The following is a 6000-nucleotide window of genomic DNA, read 5'->3' as shown; positions in this document are numbered from 1 at the left end:
TTCCATGGAAACGAGGTACTGACTTTGCACAGAGCTCCGCTGGAAGAAGCCTGGGTCACGACAGAAGGAGACCAGGGAGGAACGGAGAGACGGTTGCCATTATGAGAGACCCTTTTGGTGGAAAAGCAAGGCTCCTGGTCACGGGAGATTGCATCCGCGCGTGCGACGATGATTGTGACTTGCAGATGATGGTTTATCCGGCCTCCCGATAAAGGTGCGTTTCCTCCGTTCTGGTTAATAGGAAGGGCCTGATTCTCCTCTCACTGATTGAGGCGTAAATCAGGAGCAAGCTCCTATGGACAAGTGGAGGAGACTCAGGCGTGTAGGTAGAAACGGACACACATTTGAACGGGCGCCACACTCCTGTTCGCTTGCACGGGGCAGGCGTCCCAGGGCTGGGGCAGAGAGATGACAGCGCCGATGATGGCAAAGGGACCGCGGGGAAGACTGGCAGAGACCAGAGGCCTCGATGCTGTCTTCCCCCGAAGTACAATCTAGGTTTGCTCGATTGCAGCTGATGCGGAGAGGTAGGATCCACATTGCTTAGACAGAGGAACTTCTCAGAGGCGGGGATGTTTGCACAGCGGAGGACCAGACCGCCAGCAACATAAGAAAATGAAGGCAATTTGGAGAAGCTGGGGGTAGGGCTGCAGGTACCGAGGAGCACTCCCGTCGGATGTGAAATGAGCTGCGGAGGGTTGGAGGAGGGGGTTTGGAGTCTCTCAAGTAAGGCAGAAGGAGGTACGTATAATTGGCCAACGGCAAGGTCTACAGATTGCACATCCCCAGAGACGCTTCAAAGGGAGAAGGGGAGTGGGACAAGGCTCGGATGTAACCGGCCTTCCTGAAACCTGGTGTGATGTGAAGCGTTGCTGGAACGATTAGCTTCAGGGGCCGGATGGTCGCGGGTTTGGTCACGGAGGGGCTGGTATTACGGCTGCGTGTACATGATTCAGTGCTGCCTGCTGGAAGGGAAAAAAGTGCATAGCCATGAGGTTGGCTCCCCGTAGATATAATTCCCTGGTGTCGAGAACAGGGAGTTGTACTAACGACCTTCAGGGCAGAACACGGGAAGGCCGAGGGCGGCGAGAAGCCGGCGCGTCGATAAAATCTAGAGGATTGGTTAAAAGGGGTGACTTCAGCTGCCTCCGTGTAAACTGCCTGAATGCTGCTTCACAATATGGTTTGGAGAGGGAATTTCTGAAGAGCGTAAGCCATTGCTTCCAGGAATTGCTTGCGTAGAGAGGAAAGACTTATCCCCCCCCCGAGGAGTTGGTCCAAGAAGTAAGGTGTATTCGAGCTTTGTGACCAACCAACCACGATGCAGTACACCCGAGTGAGTGCCGAAGTCCTTGCAGATGCAGTTGTACAAAGAGTTAGCGCTGTGATGTGAAGCTCCAAGCCTTTTTAAAAATGCAGAGGCCAGTTAGAAAGAGCCAGAAGGGCAAAGCTAGTAAATGAAAATCCTTCGCATCAGCTTGCAGACTGCAGAAGGTACTTTGTTAAAAGCCAGTGGAGGGCCGAATATTGCCCACAACTAAGGAATCCAAAGGGGCAAGAAGTAAGGGGTCCAGTTAAACTGCAAGGTACAGGAGTTTATTCAGGCCAACAATATAAAGAAAGTTTCTTTAAAAAAAAAATCCTTCGAAATCCAGACGAAACGGTGCGAACTCGATCGGCATGTAAACTCTGCCAGAGAGGACGTGAAGTGGCAGAGGTGCAAGGACTACAACAGCTCGCACTTTCCAGAGTAACGAGGGGGAATGGATTTGGTGCCTCGGAAGTGGAAAGCAAGAGCTCTGCCGGCCAAGGGGATGCAGCCAAGGCAATTGGAGAAGGACAGAGCAATGCATGTGAGAGCCCCAGTGCCCTTTTGTACCCCCTGAGAATTGGCCTTGCAGGTGTTATCTCTGTTATCACTGCCCCCGGGCATATGTTACTTGAAGGGAAGCCTCTGACTTGCCTTTGCCAAGTGAGCTCTGCCCTGCAAAGCTGGGTGTGGACCCGGGAGCCAGGAGGAGGCGGGTCGTGCCAAGCAGGCTTGGGAAGGAGCAGCTTTCTGGACTGCCTCCTCGTTCCCTGTATGCAGAGTAGCTTGCAGGTGGTTTTATTGGCTTGGTGGTAACAGAGGGACGCAGCCAGCAAAAGCATCTTACCCCGCTGCGGTAGGACCGGGCAGTAAAAAAAAGGTCCGTGTTTCCTCTGATTTTGTGTTGCTGGAGCCATGGGAAACCCACCCAACCCCGCTCCTCCCTCCTTACTCTCCTGGCAGGGCTGACGGGCGCAAGGAATCAAGTCACAAATGCGATTAAGCAAGGGCTTTGTCCTGCAGTCTTCACCCGAGACCAACCTTCGCGGCTGCACTCGGGCAGGTGGACCATTGCTAGCTACTAGAGCTGCACCCGGTGTGGTGAGCTGGGCCAGAAACTTCGGGCAGCGTTGCTACCCCTGACCGCGCAGAGCTCCCGAGTCCGACCTGCCGGAAATGATGAGGTGCCTGGAACGTGCCTTTGGCTTTTGGGGTCTCACTTTTAAATTTTTCTACGTGACTATGAGGGCAAGAAATGTATCTTAAAAAAACAAACCCCAGTAGCACCCGCAGCCGAGTCTCTCGGCACCATATGGTCCCAGGAACTGGGGATTTCAGAGGAAAGAATCCAAAATCGTGAGATTTGCAACAGGATCGTAGGAAAGGGAAGGAGCCCAGTAGTGACGTAAGGGTTATAAGCCAAAGAGCCTTATGCCAGTGCCAGGAAAATAGCTTTATGCTGAAGTGGCTAGCACCTGTCTGATTTCTCGCTTGTGGAATCGGGAGTGCTGTGTTGTGTGTCATGGGCACCAGACTGCTAACAGCTAAAGGAGATTCTCTCTCCAGGACAAGAGGTGGGAAGGAACTGATGATTTTTGGAGCAGGTTTTGCTCTGAGCTTCCTCTCAGCGCCCCTCAAGTCGTTGAAGAGCCTGAGTTGCTCATAGAGCGTTAGGTGTCATCCGCCCGGGTTGGTTTTTGGGGCAGGAGTGAGTTTAGGGGAGGAGGCAGACAAGGCGGTTGGGGGAACAGCTCCAAGGAAAGGGCAGGTAGGGGAAGGTGAGGGGTTCGGGCCGGTAGGTGGAACTTGTAGAAGTCCGGGCCAAAACCCATGGCCCTCTTCTAAAACCCGATCTTATACCTGGATTGAATTTAATCTCTCAATAGAGAAAATAATGACGAGTGAAACCAAGGTCCCTGCTTGCCCTCCCCCCTCACTCGAGAACAAGGAGATTGGATCTGAAAAGAAAAGGGAGTGCATTGGAAACGCGTCAGAGGAACTTTTTCACGTGCCATATAACTAGCCCGGGAAACTTGCTGCATGCCGTATTCCCGAAGCAAACAGCCTAGCGAGGGGTTGGGGGGGGTCAGAGGTCCGTTTGCAGGCAAGGCTGTGGCTTCCCATTCCTGAGGGCGCAAGCCGAGCCCTGGCTGGGGTCAGGCCTCCCCGCCCGGGCAAGGATTACACAAGGAGCCGCGTTCAGAGGGCTTTAGAGACGCCTTGCTCCGGAGCATCCGGCGCTGGGCACGGCTGGAGGCAGGACACCTGACTTCACGGACCATTGGGCTGCAGTGGCACGGCGATTCCTCCGTGTTTGAAACTCTTTTCCGAGCATCGCCGAGTATCCTCAAGGTGAATCCTCGACCGCCTCTACGCTGGGAGCGTCTGCCCTCCTTGTGTTTTTCTCATGGGGGGGATTTTTTCTCCCCCCTTTTCAGCGCAAGCTGTGCTTGGCAAGGGGCTGCTCTTTGTTACGTGCTCCCCATCTCTCAACCCCCCCCAACCTAAAGCCACCGCGCGGGGAGATGAGCTGCCATCAGATCTCATTTGCCAGGCGCCCGCCACCCAAATCCCAACAGATACGCAAGGCTGGGAGTCCGAGCAGCTGTATTTTTCCTGCCAGTCACTGTCTTGGCTGCAGCTGGCTACGCAGAGCAGAGAGCTGCAGGTGTGAGCTGTTCTTCCCTCCGCCCCTCTCTGCCTCGCTCTTCCTTTCTTTTCCCGGCTACCTTAGGAGCCCACCTCCCAAGTCCGTGCATTCAGGAGTGCAAGCCTCCGGCAGCCCCCAGGACTGAGCAGCGCCTCTCCCACGCAGGATCCGGTGCTTCGGTGGGGACGCCTGTTTGACTATGGGGTCCCCCCCACTTTAATGCAATCGGTTGAGGCCGAGGACAGAAAAATTCAGGAACTCTAAAGGAACCAGCAGCCTCCTCCCTCCTTTTCTCTCTCCCTCCTCTAGAGGATTAAGCCAAAAAAAAAAAATGTCTGCAGTTTTCTGTTGACCCTGCATGATGGCATTTTCGTGCTCTGTGTGCTGCCTCTGCTGCTGATTGCTATTCCTGGCACAAACACGCACACACAGACTCACACTCACCCCCCCCCCCCCCCCCCCCCCCAGCCTGGATCACACAGGCAATGGCAGGCTTGCAACCCACTTCAAATCCCCGTAAAGAAATAAAGCAACACAAACTCGCGACCCCACCAGCCTCGCACTAGCACTGGTCCCTCAGCATCTCCGGACCTCTCCTGAGTTCTCTGACGTCTGGATTGTGCGAGCGGACAAGCCACCCACCGCTCTCCTCTCCTTCCCCGCCGCCCCCAGCCCTCACCTCTCCCCCCAGCTCCTGTCTGCTGTGGAGCCTGCAGCCAAACCCCCCACACCACTCCTACCACTGGCATCGCATTTTCAGGCTGGATGCGACGGGGCCGTTTCTAATTACCTTATATCCCCTAGTGGTCCATGAATAATGGCTACTGAAGGAGCTCCGAAGGGTTGCTGAAAAAACAGCAAAAAAAAAAAAAAAAAAAGCAAAAAAAAAAAAAAACAAAAAACAAAAATTGTGCTATTTCTCACATTTTTTTTTCTAAGGATCTAATCTGGCTACTGTGTTCTGGAAGAGGAGGAGAGAGAGAGAGACAGCAGGAGAGAGAGAGGAGAGCAAGAAACATTGCAGGTATTGTTCTGTCTCGGTGCCTTTCTCATTGAGGGAGCCGTGGCATGTTCTTCGGTAACGTAAAAGCTTTTTTTCCATCTCCCCCTCCCCAATTTATTTTCCTGTTGTGCAACTTGCTATCCGTGTGTGCCTTTCCTATTGAAACGGCAGCGTACGACTGGCGTTGCAGAGTGTGTGTGTGTGTGTGTGCACGCGTGTGTGCGTGTGTGTGCACTGCTTGCACCACTTGGGTTTTGTTTTGCTTTTCCAGAAGTAGCAAAGAAATTTGCCGCAAATTCAGAAATGCCTTGCGACTTGCCTGTTAAACTCAGGGCTGTCTGCGTGTGGGTCCGTGTGTGTGGGTCGGTGTGCGTGTGTGTGTAAGGGAGCTGTTCGTTTCCCTGGTCTTGGCTACCACTTTGCTGAAGTTGGAGTGATGGTGATGTTGGGGTCGGGGATGAACGTAGACCTGGAGTCTTTCAACGGGAGGGTTTTTAAATGGTACGGTTCTTGACGTGCGTGTTTTTCAACTTGAAAAAGTTCCATCGTCGAGGAGACCCAGGGTTGTGCTATTTTTGCTGTCATCTTCACGGGGGAATTGCAGGCTCGGTGTGTGTCGGTCCTTTGATTTGGTGCGTGTCAGGCTCGCTGGCCAGAAAAATTGCTCTAGCAGAGATGCGAGTAATCTCCGGATTTGCACATCTGGCTGTGCATTTCGAATCCCCCTCCACGAGATGTTCATGTCCCCTCCTGCTCCCTTCCTCCCCCGGCAAATTTAGACCCAAATCATCCGCTGACATTAAGAAAACAAACAGCCCCCCCCCTCCACCCCCCACCCCCTGACAACTTGCACAGCCCTGGTGAATAGGATTCACTTTCCAGAGGCAGATTGTGTGTGTGTGTGTGTGTGTGTGTGTGTGTGTGTGCGTGCACGCGTGAGTTTTTGTTTTAATAACGAAATGGCAATGATTGAAAACATATGAATAGGATGCAATGCAGAATGGATGTGTTGGAGGTGGAGGGGAGGCGGGGGGACTG

General features: G+C 53.4%; 1 protein-coding gene across 1 annotated transcript in view; it reads left to right on the top strand.

The window, feature by feature from the left end:
* Positions 1-6000, top strand: part of RAI1 (retinoic acid induced 1) — a 94278-nt gene that overhangs the window by 22398 nt on the left and 65880 nt on the right. Inside the window, 1 exon segment of the mRNA XM_025204575.1 lies at positions 4899-4983. The gene's annotated coding sequence lies outside the window, so the exon portion shown is untranslated.

The sequence above is a fragment of the Alligator sinensis genome, unplaced genomic scaffold (assembly GCF_000455745.1).
Source record: "Alligator sinensis unplaced genomic scaffold, ASM45574v1 scaffold402_1, whole genome shotgun sequence".
In the NCBI taxonomy this organism is placed as follows: Eukaryota; Metazoa; Chordata; order Crocodylia; family Alligatoridae; genus Alligator; species Alligator sinensis.
This window is presented reverse-complemented; position numbering and strand designations above follow the sequence as displayed.